Consider the following 18,415-nt stretch of genomic DNA (forward strand, 5'->3'; position numbering starts at 1 on the left):
CCAGGGCTGCCTTTCCCCCACCCCCTCCATCCTGTCCCTTGGCGTCATCATCTTCTGCCCAGATTCTCGGTGCTTTCAGCTCCTGCCTCCCCCCACCACAGAGACCCACCCTTCCCTTCTTCCTCCTTGGCCCTTCTCAGTTGCTCCTCCCTAGGGCTTGGTTTCTGCCTAGAAATGACCAAATTACTAAATTACTAAAGCAACCAAAAGTAGTAATGGCTAAACATATATGCTTCTTAGAGGCAAAATCTGCCTCTGCAAAGCAGGCCAGGAGAAAGATTTTTGAGGACATGGACTCCTGTGTTCATAGAAAAACCCCCTAAAGTCACCCAGTCCAGCTCGTGCCATTTGTATCCAAGCTTCCAAAGTCATCCCCGATGCGCAGATGGGCCTGGGGCTTGGCAGCTCCCAATTCCTGCCTGCTGGTGACTCTGAGACAGACTGTATGCCCGTCTGTCTTTCAGGGCTCTACCTTGGTGGCTTTCAAGGGGATTAGACAGAAGCTGGCCTGAATTAAGGGCACAAAGCCCCTCTGCAGCCTGCGGCAGGGGGGAGAAGGGATCCCAGTGTCCTTGCAACATTGCTGGGCAAGGCAAAGAGAACAAGAGGCTCCACAGCCCGGCTGGGTGTTTAGGTCAAGGACAGAGGTTCCACACCAGCTGCCAGCTGCCCTGTCTGTGGTGGAGAAGCTGCTGACAAGCAGCAGATAATGTGGGCATTCATTCACTCCAGCCGCTCCCTGCAGAGCTCACCAGTGCACACGTGGGGAAGGGGTGAAAGCCAGCAGGGAAAGCAAATGGGACAGAGCAGACGTGGGGTGTAAGTGTGTGTAACACAGTGCCACCGCCTCGTGGGCTAAACCTGCACTGAGCACCCCTGTCAGCCAGCAGAGTTGAGACATCAGCGGCCAGGGAATGTGAACTTCTGTTACCTGACTTGCCTTAGGCTATAAAGAGACTACTTAAATATTTCTAGTGTTTCCAAATACACTTCATGATTTTTCCAGTGAGCTGCCTGCTAAGAAAGGGTGGACAGACCCAGTAGCCTCAAATCGGTTTGGATGCTATTTCAAGTTTTTTTTTTTTTTTTCCTGGTAAAGAAGAGCTGGGTCAGGGATTCTCACTATGATCTACTGATAAGAGTCCCAGATGGGGAACTAGGAGACCCAAAGGTCTATTCCCAGCCCCACCTCTATGGACGTGACCTGGGATCGATTATGTGACTGTTCTGAGCTGTTTCCTCACTTTTAAAACGGACATAACAACACGGTCCCACTTAGCTCACAGGGTGGCTGTAAGGATGCAATAAGAAAACAGCCGTAAATCCTGATATATCTGAGAGAACCAAGACCCAGAGCTGGCAAGCTTTTCTACAAAGCACCAGGTCGTAAAAACTTTTGTAGGTTTGGTGCACCATACACAGTCTCTGCTGCCTATTCTTTTGTGTGTGGGTGTTTTACCACCCTTTAAAAATGTAAAAAATTATTCTTCGCTCATGGGCCCTACAAAAACAGGCCACAAGCAGGGTTTGGCACACAGGTTATATAGTTTGCCAATTTCTGCTCAAGAGGAAACACAGGTGAGGGCCAGGGTGGGGCTCAGGGCTTGTGATAAATCTAAATCTAAACAAGTATTAATATATAAATAATATATGAATGGTAGAGAAATAAATATACATGCCTGTGTAATTTTATGACACGTGTTCCCCCACTAGTGAAATTGCGTGAACCCCAATAGGTCACCTTGTTCAAGTGCTCATAGAATATCTTGTCATTTCCTGAGCTCATTACTGCCTAGATCAGTGCATCTACTCTGGATTGCCTTAAAAATCTTAAACCTGGAGACCAGCCTTCAGCCTCAACTTGACTGGTCATTGCTTCTAGGAGGTTCCCTTAGATGGAACCTCTTACCAGACCAGCCTGCCTACCTGTTCAAGGTAGAACAGAACTCCACATGCCCTCCTTCTCAGGGAGAATGGGCAGCAAGCCTTTCTTTGGGGGACCACTGCTGCCCATGCAAGAGACAATTAATTGTGACAATTAGCTCACATGCAGTACTTTGTCAAAGTGCTTTTAAATTGTGTTGTTATCTTTCCCCTAATACCCTAATGAGGTAAGCTGGCCTTATTGCTGCCATTTGCAAAGAGGGTGTTCCAGTTTGCTAATGCTGCCATTCTGCAAAATACCAAAATACCATTGACTTTTGTAAAGTGGGTTTCGTTTGATTATAAAGTTACAGTCTTAAGGCCATAGAGTGTCCAAACTAAGGCATCAACAAAGGGTACTTTCACTGAAGGATGGCCAATGGTGTCCGGAAAATTTCTATTAGCTGGGAAGGCATGTGGCTGGCGTCTGCTTGCTCCCAGGTTGTGTTCGAGCTCCTTTCTCAGCTACTGTGTGTTCTTGGTTCTTTCACCCAGTGTGTTTCTCCCTAACTGCCTGGGCTTGAAAACTCTGGGCTTCAAGTGTTAGCTACATGTTCTTGTGTCTGCATCTCCAAGTATCTCTAAACGTCAGCATCAGCAAACATCTGGGCCTGTGTGGCTCTTTTTAAAGGACTCTAGTAAACTAATCAAGACCCACCCTGAATGGGCGGGGCCATACCTCCATGGAAATAACCCAATCAAAGGTGTTAGACACAGTTGGGTGAGTCACATCTCCATGGAAACACTCAATCAAAAGTTTTCATCCTAATCAAGACTAATAAGTCTGCTCCCACAAGATTGCATTAAAGAACACGGCTTTCTCTGGGGGACATAATATATCCAAACTGGCACAGAGCATAATTGCACAGAAGAAAATTTAAGCATAGTACTCAAGACATGAAAGCTTTTTAATGATTGGGTAGGGATATTGTTTCTTTCATCTTATATGAGAAATCAAGTCCATTTTCCCCTTTGTGTATCTTCTGCAACTTTTTGTAGCCTCACTCCTTGTTTGAAGATATTAGAACCACAGAATGAAGCCTGGATGAGAAGGGCAGAGAGCAAAGATGTTGATTTCATTCTCAAGTATCTCCAAAGAGAAATGGTGGCTTAGTAACACTGATCTAGATGAGAATAATGAAAGCTACCAGATTTCAGATATACCTATACAAGAGACAGTGCTGACCTCATAGATCTCACTTTTGTTGGCACTGTGTGGTGATGTGATGGGATAAACACGATGCTTTAGAACCAGAATCTTAGATATCAACTACCTAATACCCTCTTTGGCAGAGGAGACTATGAAGAGCCAGAAGGGCTGTGAGCTCCTGAAACACAGGGTCTCTGACTATTTTTTGTTATCCTCCTGAGCCTTGTCCAGTACGTGGCCATAGTAATCCCTCAAGAAATGTTGAGTGAATGGATGAGTGACCAAGAACCAGATCTTGGAAGGCTTTGACCATCCAGCAAAATGTTTCATTGCTATCCTCAGTTGCATCTACTTTAGGGTAGCAAGATGAGCCACTGGGGTACAGGGACAAAATATTAGAGTTCCTAATTTGTTTGTCTTAAAATAATGTGACAAAGAATGTCACTTTTCTAATATTTTTACATGGGTTGATAGTGCATGCATTTAACTTATAAATAAACATATACATTAACAGTGGAGTATGCACTTTTAAAGATTGGAGATTATTTTTATAAGCAATGGGAAGCCATTGAAAAATTCTGAACAGGGGCAGATATGAACAATCAATAAGAGGGTAATAGCGATGGGAATGGAAAGAAGGGGAGGCCTACTAAAGAATTACCATCATCACCTTCATGATTATCATTACATCATCAGGACTTGGTGGCATATTGGTTAATGGCAAGGAGAAAGAGTCAGAGCCCACGGAGACTAAAATGCAGGCATAACATGGAGAGCTGGTTGAACTCAAGGTGAATACTTTGCCCCCAGGCCTAGGTTTTATAAGCAACACTCTACTTGTTTGAAGGGGCAGCAAATAAGGGCCACCCATCAGGTCTGTCCAATCCCAGCTTGGGGCTTCTTAGGAAAGGCTATTTATAGCCTCTGGCTGTGTCGGCAGCATTGTGCAATGGCTGTGTGGGTGGCAGCACGGCTGCTCTGAGCTGTCGCTGGGTGAGTGACCGTCTTCTGGCTGCTTCCTGTTGGCTTAGGAAAGGACAGAAGAAGGTGGATTTGTTTGACAGTTGAGCAACCTGCCGTTGTCTTTAAACATTAACTATCTCATAAAACAGTTGTGTTTTGTACCTAAGGCTGTGGAGACCCAAAGTAAAAGAAGAGGAGAAAAGGGTGGGATGGGAGAGAAGGGGAGGTGGAGGAACAGCACTCCCTACATCCAACCATTTATGCATTTAGCATTTAAGTCTGGTGCAGCCTGAGACCTGGGATTCCAGAACTGAGTGGTGCGTGATTCCTGTCCTTAGAGATTCACAGACTAAGAGAGGAGACAGACATGTAAACACAAGCTGAGGGGAAAGGATGAGCATGTATGGTCCCTGCCTTTTACAGGATGTCTCCATTTTCCACAGAAGGTTTCAGAGAAGAGAGAGAAATAAATCAGTATGCTTCTGGTCTTTCTTACAGATCCCTTGGCTGTAGCACAGCGATTCTCTTCAAGTGGTGAGGCTGGAGAAAGCAATGGGCTATTGCTTTAGAGAAGATGCCCTGTCTAATCTGACACTCTCTTCAGTGGCTTCCCTGGTTCTCGGCAGCTCTGTCTTTGCTCCCTTCCCCAACCCTGCAGGCTAAGCTGCTCCAGAGTAGCACCCCCCATGCTCCCTGAAAAGGCTCTGCTGGACCAAACTGCATCAAGATTGAGCTCTGATGGCCACGAGCAATTTCTACCTTGTGGTTGACCAATTCTACTCATCCTGATCATGTCAAGACTGTTTTCTTTCCTAAACTAGTCTTAGGCTCCAATCCGAGGCCCCAGGTGTGTTTGATCTGACCCTAGCACTGTTTGGAGCTACTTCTTCAGCCTCGGGTAGTGTCTTAGTTTTCCAGGCTGCTACGACAAATACCACACAATGGGATGGCTTAAACAATGGGAATTTATTGGCTCATGGTTTTGAGGCTGCAAGTCAAAACTGAGGCAACGCTTTCTCCCCAAAGTCTGTAACACTCTGGTTCTGGCTTGCTGACAGTCCTTGGGGGTTTGTGGTGCATCTCTGCCTTGTGTCACGTGACGATGTCTTCTTCTTTCCATTCCAGGTTCCAATGACTTCCAGCTTCTGGCTTCTCCTTGTGGCTTTCTTTCTCTATGTCTGAATTTATTCTGCTTACAAAGGGCTCCCATAATCCAGATTAAGACCGAATCTCATTCATTTAAACCATACCTTAACTAAAATAAAGTCTTCAAGAAATCCTTTTTAGGGATGCTGATCAAGATCAAGAGTGCATATAAATTGGGATACCTGATTCAGTCCACCACAGGTAGGTAGCTCCTGTTTATCCCTGCCCTGGGCCCAAATTGCACTACCCCCCACCCTTCTCCTAAAGGATCTCTTCTCTTCTTCAAGCCCCTGTTCTGATGTTGCCATCCCTGTGAACTCTTCCTTAACCATTTCCAGTCTTTATCATGTGGTACTGAAACTGTTGTTTCAGGTGCACCGTACCCATTAGACTATGAGTTCAAGCATTTAGTCTCATGGAACTCAGCAGAACTTCATGGTTAGGAACTCAGGTGATCTGAATTTGCATCTCAGCACTGACACCTACCAACTGCATGATTTTGGGCAAGTTACTTAAATGTCCCAAGTCTCAGTTTCCTTACATAAAATGGGATCACAATCATATTTACTATTAAGTTTAAAGAAGCTTAAACAAATGTTTGCTGTTAGCACCATTCACATTTATATTCTCACTTTTATTCTAGTCCTTGTAGATTTAGTACAGAGCAGATGCTCAATAATATGTATTGAATTCACAATCTGAATACACAGTTACATCACTGGATCTGGTCGTTAGTACATTTTAAGGTGATAGCAACTCAATACACCCATCCATGCATCAATATTTTATGGTGTTTCTACTCTATAAGGACTTGTCTAGAGTGGAATCATCTAAATAAACACACAGGCTCTTCTCAATCCACTCTTTTGTGTCCTGTGCTTCAGGGAGCTTTTCTTACATCTGTTCCCATCCTTCCTTGTATTTGCTGTCCTACTTCTCAAAGAATAAATCAGAGATGGTGACTATTTAAAAGTATCTTAAACTGAGTCTGAGTTCTCTAGAGGCAAATGGCTACAGAATCCAGTCTGTGATGTATGTTTGAATTCAGCTTCTCTCACTGTCGGTCTCCACCTTGTAAAATGAGGCGGAACTAAATAAACCCTGAAATCCCCCTTAATTGCCGTAGTGTGTGATCTCTCTTGTGCAGAGCTGGACTTTTAGGCTCAAGAAGGTAAAGAAGCTTTAGCAAACATGATTTAATGATTGGTTCCAGCTCCCTGATAAAGATAATCTCAGAGAGAAAATAGGTGCACCCTCTCCTACTTGTGCTATTTGCTATTTGTCTTTACGATTGGTCTGAAATTACTCCAGGCTGTTGGCATGGCTGAGCCAAGAGACTGGAGATTTGTTTAAGTCCCCTTGAGTTCAGGAACTCTGAGGAAAGATATCAGGCCTGAACTCAGATTGAACTAAGCTCTTCTAGATTTTAATCAAATAATAGGAAGTTAAGTATGAAGAGGAAACATTTCATAAAAGGAGGTGAAACTGCAGTAACTGATAATTTAATAGCTTTACTTCCTCTCAGAGAGAATCTATGAGGTCACCTACTTGGAGGTGAGAAGTGCCTTCACCCTCTTCTCAGCCGTGCTTGGTGGTAGAAGATCCCCCTCAGTGGAGCCTGGGCAGATTCCTTGGTGCTCTCTCTTCTGCCCTCCCCCATTCAGGCACCCATGGGTCTGGTCCTGCCCCACCCACTCGGTGTGGCTAGCTCCAGCCCAGCTCCTCCTCCCGCCCTTCTCGATTGATTGCTGGTGATTGGTACTTGGTGTGCTTTCCTGTGTCAACAGCAAATCCAGAGACCACCACACAGAAGACAGTGCACGAATGAATCATACAGTCAATAAATGTTACTTGAGCATCACCTATGAGCCATGAGGCACTGTGGGACATCCAGGGGCTGCAGTGAAAAATAAAACAAAGGCTCTGCTTTTCCAAAGCCCCAGCAAGACTTGGAACAATTCCAAAACTATTCCAAAATGACCAGTGCTATCTAAAACGATATATATAGTGCTGTGGAGCCCAGAGGAAGACATGACTAGCACTGCTTTGCAGGTGGAGAAAGGAGAGAAGGACAGCCAGGAACAACATAGAGTACGTATGTTGAGGGCACTGTTGGGGAAAATGGAGGGTCTGTTAAAAGAGCTGGAGCACAGTTTACATGGCTGGAAAGTGATGGGAGATGACGTTGGAAAGTTGGGTCTCTGTCAAATTGTGAAGGGACGCTAAGGCATCTGGAATTGATCCTGTTGGCAATGGTATATAAATTATCAGACAACTCAGCAAAGAACTGAAAAATAATTCAAGTTTTAGGTTTTCCAATATGAAACTGCTGTGCTGCCAGGATCTTAGGGATGGCTGAGTAGTTGGAGGTTAAACTTGAGGTAAGAATCAGTAGGGGAAGCAGGCAGGCGGGTGCACTCTTGACAGATGGAGGCTGCTATAAAGCAGAGACATAATGATCCCAAACCTCCAGCTTGTTGGAAACAACTGGCTTAAATCCTCAATTAACCAAACTTGTTTTGCTGCACTCCTAGAATGAAATCAGCTCAGCTTCCTTCAACACCATGATGTTACAATGAAAGGTGATCAATAGCAAGATTTCAGTAAAGGCGCTTTGTCAGCCACAGGATGCTGTACCAATATACTGATAATTTGTATTGTGGTTTTTTAGGGGCATGCTCAGAAGTTCTAGCCAGGATACATACATACCTACTCAGACATCCTTCTCTGAGAAAGCTGTTCCCTTCAATTTGACAAGCAACTTTTATTAGAAGACACATATAGCAGTGGGTAGGTATGGGCACAGCCAATCAGATCAACTCAACCAAATCTGGTGACTCTAATATTATTGTTTGTAGCATTCCAAGAATAACCCTAAGGCAGCGAAGACAAAGCTTGTCATGCAGATTTCTAGTTTTTGGCATATAAGTTGGAGAAATAAAACTGATTTTTAATTAAACTGATTTTCTTTAACAGCATGACTTCCCAGAGCCTTTAATATACTAATGATCATTGCAAATTCCAATGAAGGTATTTGAATACAGCATTTCTCAAGTTGGTTTGAACATCAACCTCCCTCCTGTTTCCTGGTCTACACTGCCAAGAGGCCCTCTAAGACCCTCAAAAGTATTAGAGACCATTGTCTGTCCTATTTTGCAAGAAAAACAAAATGCCAGTTTCTGGGGTAATTGGTAAGGTAACTGGTAAGGCAGGAACAAGTGAAAGCTGTAGCACTGGGGCTCCAGCCCATGAATAAGGCCATCTGCCCTCCTCTCTGCTCCTGAGCCTGACCTTGTAGCCTTTGGGTCTGTCCTGGGGGGCTCCCCTACTGCTCCTGACTGTGCTCTGTGACTTGCCTCCATTTGGACTCACCCTCAAGACCATCTTTGTTTGCAGCCCTCACTCTGGCCCAGAGTTGATTACGAAGATCTCAGCAAGAAAGGCCCAAAGCTGTACCACCGATACTCTCTCATGGCTGCAACATTTGCTTGTGAAATATTACTTTCTTTGCTCACATTTTTAAGTTGTTATTTGTGAGGTTTATTTTTTGGGGGGAGGGGGTGCTTTTAGGACTCCTTTTGTTTTGTAGTCTACCTCTGATGGCAATTATTTTCATTCATTTTATGTGTGCTCCCTGGGGTTTGATCTGTTTTCCGATCTTTGTGCACGGTCCTGCTTGGTTTTGCCTCTGGTGCGTTTGGTTTTCTTTACTAGCAAGCAAGGAGAGAGCTCAATTTGTTTTTTCATTTTTTTTATTTTTTTAATTCAGTTTTAATGAGATATATTCACATACCATACAATCATCCATGGTGTGCAATCAACTGTTCACAGTACCATCATACAGTTGTGCATTCATCACCCCAATCTATTTTTGAACATTTTCCTTATACCAGAAAGAATCAGAATAAGAATAAAATAAAAATAAAAAAGAACACCCAAGTCATCCCCCCCATCCCACCCTATTTTTCATTTAGTTTTTGTCCCCATGTATCTACTCATCCATCCATACACTGGATAAAGGGAGAGCCATCCACAAGGTCTTCACAATCACACTGTCACCCCTTGTAAGCTACATTGTTATACAACCGTCTTCAAGAGTCAAGGCTACTGGGTTGGAGTTTGATAGTTTCAAGTACTTAATTCTAGCTATTCTAATACATTAAAACCTAAAAAGTGTTATCTATATAGTGCATAAGAATGTCCACCAGAGTGACCTCTCATCTCCATTTGAAATCTCTCAGCCACTGAAGCTTTATTTCGTTTCATTTCACATCCTCCTTTTGGTCAAGAAGATGTTCTCAATCCCACGATGCCAGGTCCAGATTCATCCCTGGGAGTCATATCCTGCATTGCCAAGGAGATTTACACCCCCGGGAGTCGGGTCCCACGTAGGGGGGAGGGCAGTGAGTTCACCTGCCAAGGTGGCTTAGTTAGAGACAGAGGGCCACATCTGAGCAACAAAGAGACACTCGGGGGGACTTTTAGGCACAATTATAAGCAGGTTTAGCCTCTCCTTACAGCAACCAGTTTCATAGGGGCCAGCCCCAAGACAGAGGGCTCAGCGTGTCAAGCCATCAGTCCCCAGTGTTTGTGGAGCTCAATTTGTTTTTGCTTTCATGATTATTATTAATAACATGTGACTTTTTTTTAGTATGATGAGTTCAGAATTATGTGCACAAAATGCTCTTCATAGGTGGTTACAGTGGGGAAAGCTGCTCTGAATGAAAGCACTTTCCCCCTTTTTAGTGGGAAGAGCTATATTCTCCTGGCCTGGCCCTTTGGGGTTTTGGTCCCTGGGCCTCTAAAGCTAGCCTGAGTTCTCTTCATAAAGCAAAAAGACAGCTGATTTCTAAAGCCCACATATTTAAAAAAATTAAATCCCATAACCCTCTCCATTGAATAAGAAACTGGCCTCCAGCTTCAAGATTTCCTTTAATCAGTCTTAGTTTTAGTCAAGTTAAAAATGTGAAACATCGGCTGTATGAGGGTACCAGGGGCAACTGATTGTACACTTTGGATCTTTGGATAATTGTATGGTATCTGAACAATCCCAATAAAAATTAATAAAAAAAAATGTGAAACAAAATGCCCTCTGGATCCCACCCCCCTCAACTAAAATCCTTGGTTACTTTTTGGAGCCTCGCTTTACTCAACACAGTACAATTTCTTCCTTCCTCTTGTGCCCGAGTCCTGTGTTCCCAGCTGCTAGTGGAAAAATCTCTCTCTGGCAGCCTATGGGCTTGTCAAATTCAAATTCCCCTCCTCCAAGCCACCCCTTCCCTTGCTGCCCTTAACTTTGTCTAGATAGAGGGCATCTTCTACTTGGTTGAACAAGCTCAGATCCTCCCAGCTTTCATGGTGTCTTCCTCTTCCTCATTCCATCCATCTGATCTGATCTAATTGCGGTTTGGTCAGTTCTGTGTCAACAATTCCTCTTGCATGAATCCTTTTCTCTTTGTGCTTCTGCAATTGCCAGTTCTTGTCCTCTTTTCTGGACTGCCACATAACCTTCTTGGTGGTCTTCTTATGAGACCCTCCTCCTCTAAATCCATTTTCCACTCAGCTGTAAGAAAGACTTAACCATCAACGAATACTCCCCACCCTTCCCACAACCCATCAGCAGTCTCTAGCATCAGCTCCTGACAGTTCTTCCCTTCAAGAGGAGGATCATAGGTCATTGTGTACCTGAACCAAGGGACTCTAACTGCATCTTCACCTGCTTACCCCAAACTATAGGGGCATTCTAAAAAGGATCCCTGGTCATGTTTCCACGGCTCTGGGAATTCCTCTAGGTGCTCACCCTGTCCCCAGTTTATACCCTATGCTTCATACCAGGATCCTCTAACTCTGCCTACCCTCCTAGGGGTTGTGTCCCACTTTGACACTGGTGAGTTTAGGAGGTTGCTTCTTGGCTCACCCTTGGTATCATGGACAAGCCACAGGCAAGCTCCACAGAGCCCAGGTGACTGGGACATTGCGAACCAGCCCAGGTGTAGCACTGTGACCTTCTGCTGGCTGAGGAAGGAGTCCAGACGGGACTCTCAATGATAACACCAAAGATTGTGAGGTTTGAGAGATGAGGTTTGTGGAGTGAGTTGCCATATGGTGTGTCATGGGAACACGGTCTCAGGAACAACAGAGGCTTTCAGCAAGTGACCCCTTTGTTACTTATGTAGCACAAGGGGTCCAAAAGAGAAGGAGAAAATATCCCATGGTGGCCAGCCCCCTGGGAGATCAACTGCTTGTGTGAAGGTCAGTGGATGGCTGCTCCCTTCTTGTGGGAGATGACAGACCAATTGTGGCTGGTCCCTGGAGGAAGCCAGCTGCTTAGCAGCTCTGCACACCTTGCTTCACATCAGAGATGAGGGACAACTGCACTGCCTGAGTGCTGAGCTTTTATACACTCCAGGGGGAGAGGGTCTGCCAATGAACAACCTTTGTGCCCTGGAAAGGAGCTGGGGCTATTTAAGATTTAATGCAGTCTGTGGTCTCTCATGAAATAGAAACATACCAAACACCTGCAAGCAAAAGGAGGGGAATAGTCTAGGGCTAGGAGATGACCACCCAGTGTGTCCTTGAGTTTGCTGACAAGGTCACTGCCAACCTCTTGGAGTCCATAAAAATATTTCTAGTTTGTTCATTCACTCATCCAACAACTATTTATAGAGAGACTGGCAAGTACCAGATATTGCAAAACACTGGGGATACAACAGAAAAGATATCAGACAAGGTACTTGCTGACCTGTGTTGTAGTGTTGGGAGAAGAAAGATAATGTACATGTAAATTCATACATAGAATAAATAACTGTTAAGGAATTTAAAGGCCTGAAAGCAATTAGACTGGACAATACGTAAGTGACTAAGAGGGAGGGGCTATTTTATATAAGATGGTCAAGAAATTAATCTTGGGGAACATGACAGTTAAGCAGAGATCAGAAGACAAGGAGGTACCAGCATACCAATTTTGGTGGGCAAAGTGTACTTGTTAAGGGGCCCAGCAAAAGTGCAAAGCTCTAAAGTGGGAACTGACTTGGATGAGTTGGAGGAACCAAAAGAACGGTGTGGCTGGGCTTGATGAGCAAGGAGCTGAGTTAGAGGAAATGAGGCTGAACAAGAAGACGTGGACCAGATCACGTCTGGGTTTACTTATGGGTTTACTTATGATGTTTGCATTTCCTGCTAAGGGCAATGGGAAGTCATGCACGGCACGCCCAGAGGAAAAGTGATATTGGAGACCTTGGTATCTGACAAACCATCTTGGTTCCTGCTGATCCCCCAGGAGGAGAGACTTGGGCCCTGAGGGTTGAGTGATTCCTGAGCTTCTAAGATGTCCACAGACTAGGGATGGCATCTTGATAGGAGGCTTCACTCCTGGGGCTAGTGAGGTGTCCAAAGAAGACACAATGGATCTAGGAGGAAGCAAAGCAGAGAGCTGATATTAGATAAGTGCTCCTAGAACAGTGGAGACTGGAGAGGTAGGTAGAGGGCCCCAGGAATCAGGGCAGTTGGAGACCTGGGCTCTGAGATTGCTGTTGCAGCCTGGAGGTAGATGCAGGGTTGTGGTTTGCGACGATGGAGTCTTGTTAAAGAAGCAACTCACTTTGAAACCCTGGCAGGCCCTGGACGTAACTATACTGCTCAATCTCAGCTCTTCTATCCTGCATGGTGCGTGTCCTAAAACAACAGGCTATAAAAATAAATGTAAAAATGGCACCCTGATATTTAGGTAGGGAGGGCCCCAGAAGTGCCCAGTGTGCTAATGGATTAAGTCCCAGCACCAGGCAAAATGGCCTTCTTGACCTATGGTAATAGCCCTAATCAGCAGATCTGCCTTAAGAAGGGCTTCCTCCTTTCATGATTGTTCTTTTGACGGCATGGTAGTTTTCTTTGCTAATATGTCATGGTAAAAAAAGGAAAAAAGGCAACTCTATCAAATAAAAGGTACCTTGAAAGTGTACCTGTTTTGAGAGTGTACTGCTCCGTTCTCCGAGAAGCCCTGCTGCCTTGGCCAACAGTGAGGCTTTGGAATAAAATTAGTTCTGTATGAAGGATGAATGGGCCCAGTCTGTCTCCTGCAGAGCCGTGCAGTGTGGATGGAGCCAGAGTCACCACTTGGTTCGTCAGCTTTAATAGAGCGTCTTTCATTCAAAGATCCCAGGACACTTCACAGCTGCTAAAATGATCCTAAGCAAATATTTGTCACCACACAGTACAGGGGGGCTACGGAGGCACTGAGAAGAAAAAGGATTGGCCAAAGATCCCAAGAGTCAACAGTGAGGGGAAGACCAGAATCCAGACCTGAGCCAGTTCAGAGCACTCCCTCTCTCTCTGCATGATCAGCCCTGGAGATGGACCAGCTGGACTACTTAACCGAAGATGAGTTACGATTGAGCACATTTGGGAATCCACAATAAGAGCCCCTTGTGAGCCCACTGGTTCTTACTCCAGTGCCCTTCAGACAGTGCACACAGCGACCCGGTGTCCTGCGGCTCTAAGTGGTTTGGGAGCCTTCATAATGAAAGCGCTCTAATTATATTGACAGTGCCTGTCAGAATCAGCATATGCAACAGAGTGTTTTCTGTGTTCCTGACAAATTCACCTGATAGCTTCAATTAAACCTGTTTCCTTTGTGCTGGGGCCAAAAATCAAACATCTACAACTACCACATGGCCGTGCTGCCAAGATAAGGGTGGATAGGATACAGTCCACCTGCCGTGGGCTGCAGGTGGGGGGGTGGGGGTGGCAGGGACAGTTGTGGGGCCAGCGTCAAGATTCAAGGGTGGGCTTTGATAGGGTCCTTCCTGATGAAGGCTGCCCTGTTCTTGCTGCCTCTGTTATCGGGGCTGCTGCTGACCTTAAAATAAATAAAGCCCCAACACCACGCAAAGTCTTTGTGACTTAGGATGCTTGGGCCTACTTCTCTAGATTGGCTTCCTGGAGCTGATGAGCCAGATAACAGGCAAGGCAGGAGAATTTGGCAAGTAGGAGGCAAAAGAGAGAAAAAATAGGCAGGACTCCGGAGACTCACAATCCAACCAAACTTGATGGGCTAAGACAAAATATTTCTCACCCCATTTGGCCCTCAGAGGCTGGTTTGTCCTGGGGCTGCTGCCAAGGGTAAGATCTAAAAGGAGATGTCCCCAGATGCCAGGGACTCAGTGGAGATTCAGGGGCCTTAGGAAACCTCGTATGACCGTGTGGAGTCAGGGGCCATTTTTGCAACACAGAGCAGTGGTTACAAATTCAAAGTCCTGCTCCTCCATTTACCAGTTGCAGGAGCTTGGGCAAGCTACATGATCTCTTCTTCCCTCATTTTTCTGGGCACCAGTAGTACACACCTGACAGCGTTGTGAAGTAAGAAGTTGATAGAGTCAGGCACCTAAAACAGCACCTGGTTTGCAGTAAGAACTCAAAACACCATCAGTTATTATGATCACTAATATGTAGCAGACCCAGGGGACCCTAGAACTTCGATTTCTGGTTCCTCCTCATGCAGGTGTGAATCACTCTGGATTTAAGACTTAACTCCCAAGTTAAAAGGCCATTGGCTAAAAGACTCTGTGTTGGCAAGTGAAGAAGGAAGCCAGTCTATGTTGAAATGCTCCCCTCATCACAGCCATTTTGCTCAGCATCAGACAAGGCAGGTCTCAGGTAAAACTGAGAAGCAGGCCATATTTGCTTAAACTGAGCTGTTCCCCTCTCTTGACCCACCATCTCAGGCCCACCCGGGATCTATGTCCCTGGGAACCCTCAGGGCAGAGGCACCCACAGCCACCTCCACCACCAATCGGTCGGCGGACTTGCAGTGCATTCACCTGCCAAGGGAGTGTGCCTGAGAACAGGGCAAGGGCTAGCTCAGCCAGGGATGCCCACAGCTTGGGCTGGCGAGGGGGAGACCAGGAGAGAAACAGCAGAAGGGCGTAGCCCTCGGGGGTAGGTTTCGTCCGCGCTGGTCCTGGGCAGTGGAAAGCATTCCGTATACTGTAAAGGGCCACCCAAATGTTAAGGGGTGTCATTATATAAATGTCACTAATTTTTCTTCAAAAACCAGTTGTGTAGCATTCTTACAACAGGCAAGAGAACACAGTAATCCAGAGAGATCTGAGTTTGCACCTGCCTCTGTAGATGACACACATGTGACCTCAGGCAAGTACCATCTCCTCTTAGAGCTGGGTTCCCCACTGTGAAGTCCCAGGAAAGCAGGGATTTAAAAAAAAAAAAAAAAATGGAAATATAACTTCATAAAGCTAGAAAACAAGACTGTGGCACCAGAGAAGGCTTCAGGAGCACATTACTTCCTTAGCAGCTCTACTCTCTTCAAAGACTGTGCAGAGAGGTAACATCCATTTCCATGTGGTTTGACCTTTAGCTGTAGTTGCTGGCAAAATGTAGGGTTTGGGAATGTTTTCAATATGCAGGGATTTTTGTTGATTTTTGTCCTATCTCCACAGGCCGCCCTCAGCAGGAGACTTCAGGTGTGTGTTGAAAGGAAGAGCCTTGCCAAGGAAGCTGGGGTTCAGGAGACGCAGTGCCAGGCTTTGTGTGCAGGCTCAGAAAACCACCCCCCAGGCTAGAGGATGCAGAGGAGTCTGTGGGTACCCTGAGATCTTTCTACTCAAGTCCATTTGACCCAGCCAGCGCTCCCGATAACTTCACGTAGGTCACCTTGCCTGGGCTACTTCCGGGTCTCCCGGCAGGCTGGTCTAAGAGCTGCTGAGAACCTCCGTTTGCGAAATTGTCTACACCCTGGCAGCCGATGACCAGGCATCCGGGAGATAAGGGAGTGGGAGTTTGTGGGGGTGGCGCAGACTTATTATTCAGCAGTCAATTTGACTGAAAACGCATCATGCCCTGACTTCATTTCCTCCTGCTTCAGTTGTATTAACACCACCACCTCATGGACAGACGTACTCACTGCATTGATGATTTTTTTCCCCAGTCAGTATTCTCCTCCCTTTTCTCCCTGTCTATATCATGACAACTGGCTAAGAAAATGAACTGTCCTCCTGACATCCACTTCAACCTTCTGGGCCAGTGGTGATGTGAAGAAAGAAGGACAGCCTAAGAAAATTATTCCTAGGTATTTTAGTTTCCTCACTGTTCAAGAAAATACCATGCAATGGGTTGGCTTGAACAATGGGAATTTATTAGCTCATGGTTTTGAGGCTAGGAGAAGTCCAAATAAAGGCATCATCAAGGCGATGCTTTCTTCCAAAAGGTTGGTGATCTGGAACTGGCTGCTGGTGATCCTTGCTCCTGGGCTCCTCTGGCACATGGCAAAGCACATGGCGGCCTCTCGTGGCCTCCCCCTTCTCTTCCAGGTTCTGTTGACTTTCAGCTTCTTGCTTCCCATGGCTTTCTCTCTGTCTGTCTGGATTTCATTCTGCTTACAAAGGACTCCAGTTACAGAATTAAGACCCATCCTGATTGGGCTGGGCCACACCTTAACTGAAATAACCCCATCAAAGGTCCTACTTACAATAGGTTCACACCCACAGGAATGGATTACATTTTAAGAGCATGTTTTTCTGGAGTACATAGCTCCAAGCCACCACTTTAGGGTATGGACAGATTAGATTCATAGTCCTAGAGATTATGTACATACATATACACACTATTTATATATGTATGCTATATATATATATATAAAAATATATATTAGGTGTATGTATATATACATGAGGCATGTGTATACATATATATATGTGTGTGTCTATAATTATATCTGTGTGTATACATATATATATATGATATACATGTAATATATATATGTGCTCCAGCCAACCTTCATTCCCCATATCTATCCATTCCTAGGCCATCTCTAGATCAACCTTGCAATACCCCTTTCTGCCTCTCCCACCTTTCTCAGGCTACATACTCTATGGTTTCTTCTCTGCCCCTGGTCTATACTTTAACTTGGTTTCACTGGGAGAAAAATTATTCAGCTTCTTGGCTCAGGCTGCGTGTCTATAAAGAGGACCAGTTGGGTTGGGTGGAGGGAAGGGTTAATAGTGGGTGTAGACCAGCTGGCCCAGACTGGGCATGGGCAGGCATTTACTAAGTGGTAGTGGTGCTGCCAGGCAACGGGGTAGCCACTGCTCTAGGGGCGCTGTGGTCTTCACAGTTGCCCAAGGTCAGTCACACTCAGGCACACCCCACAGGTCTGACAACCTGGGGGCAATCTGGTTAGCATATTTGACTTCCTGAGCTGCATTAGTTGAGTGAATGAGCTACCTGGGAGCTTGATTTCTGAGGGTCTCTACTGCTGACAGTTCTCTAACGTTGTAAAAACACACAGAAGACCGAGAGGCAAAGCTGGATATGAAGTCTGGTTATTTTGCAAAGAATCAAGTGAAACTAAAAGTGGTGGGTCTTGGAGGGTTTCTAGATGTCTGGACAACACCCATCCCCCTGGCACAGGTTTCTTGGACCTAGGATAGGTTGCAGACAACTTGAGTAGGGTGTTTGTTACGATAATTTGGAAAATTTGTCCTTGTTGGGACCCCTCTTAAGAAGAGCTCAGAGGATTTGATAAAGTAAAAGCTGCTTGCCCTCCCAAAAGCCTTCATTTAAAGGTTTCTAATCCTCTCACTTTGGTTGTTAGGTGAGCAATTACCAGGCCAAAAGCCTTGTGCAATCTATGAACCCATCCATGGTAACCCACATTAGCAGTACAGTGTGGTATAGAAAACAGACACACACCTGGAGACCAGGTATCCCTACCTGACACTTGCAGAACAGATGAACTTATCTAAGGTGGTGATTTTTCTCTGATCACCTCCTATTCACCCCATTGGTGAAAAAGGGATCCTCTGCCCTAAGGAGTATGAGATGTCTGACCACAGGACACCCCACACTGGGAAGATGAGCTCAAAATTTATTAATCAAACATATAACCCCAGGGGAGGATGCCACAGATCCACTGGACCACGGGAGGCAGAGGGGGGGTGCACTTGGGAATAGAATGGACAGGCAGGAGCTGTGGGAGGCAGGCTTTGTAGTCCCAAGGGGAAGAGGTGCCCCTGGTTCTTGCCAGAGGATATGATTGGCTTGTTTGAATAATTTTGCAAGATGGCAGTGAGGGAACACCTATTAGGTTGAGAACCAGGTGGGAGGCAGCTGGTCTGTCTAACAGGGGAACTGGTCAGGTGGGGAGCCTTTCCCACTGGTGGGGGGCATATGGAAAAGAGCAGAGGGACTTGGGGTTAGGCCTTGGGCTCCTGTGAGGCTCAG

At 45.6% G+C, this 18,415-nt stretch overlaps 1 long non-coding RNA gene across 1 annotated transcript in view; it reads right to left on the minus strand.

The window, feature by feature from the left end:
* Positions 1 to 6,842, minus strand: part of LOC119528976 — a 72,738-nt gene extending 65,896 nt beyond the window's left edge. Inside the window, exon 1 of the long non-coding RNA XR_005215795.1 lies at positions 6,731 to 6,842. This is a non-coding gene — a long non-coding RNA (uncharacterized LOC119528976). The remainder of the gene's footprint in view (positions 1 to 6,730) is intronic.
* Positions 6,843 to 18,415: the final 11,573 nt, after the last annotated feature.

Source organism: Choloepus didactylus, chromosome 3 (assembly GCF_015220235.1).
Source record: "Choloepus didactylus isolate mChoDid1 chromosome 3, mChoDid1.pri, whole genome shotgun sequence".
In the NCBI taxonomy this organism is placed as follows: domain Eukaryota; kingdom Metazoa; phylum Chordata; class Mammalia; order Pilosa; family Megalonychidae; genus Choloepus; species Choloepus didactylus.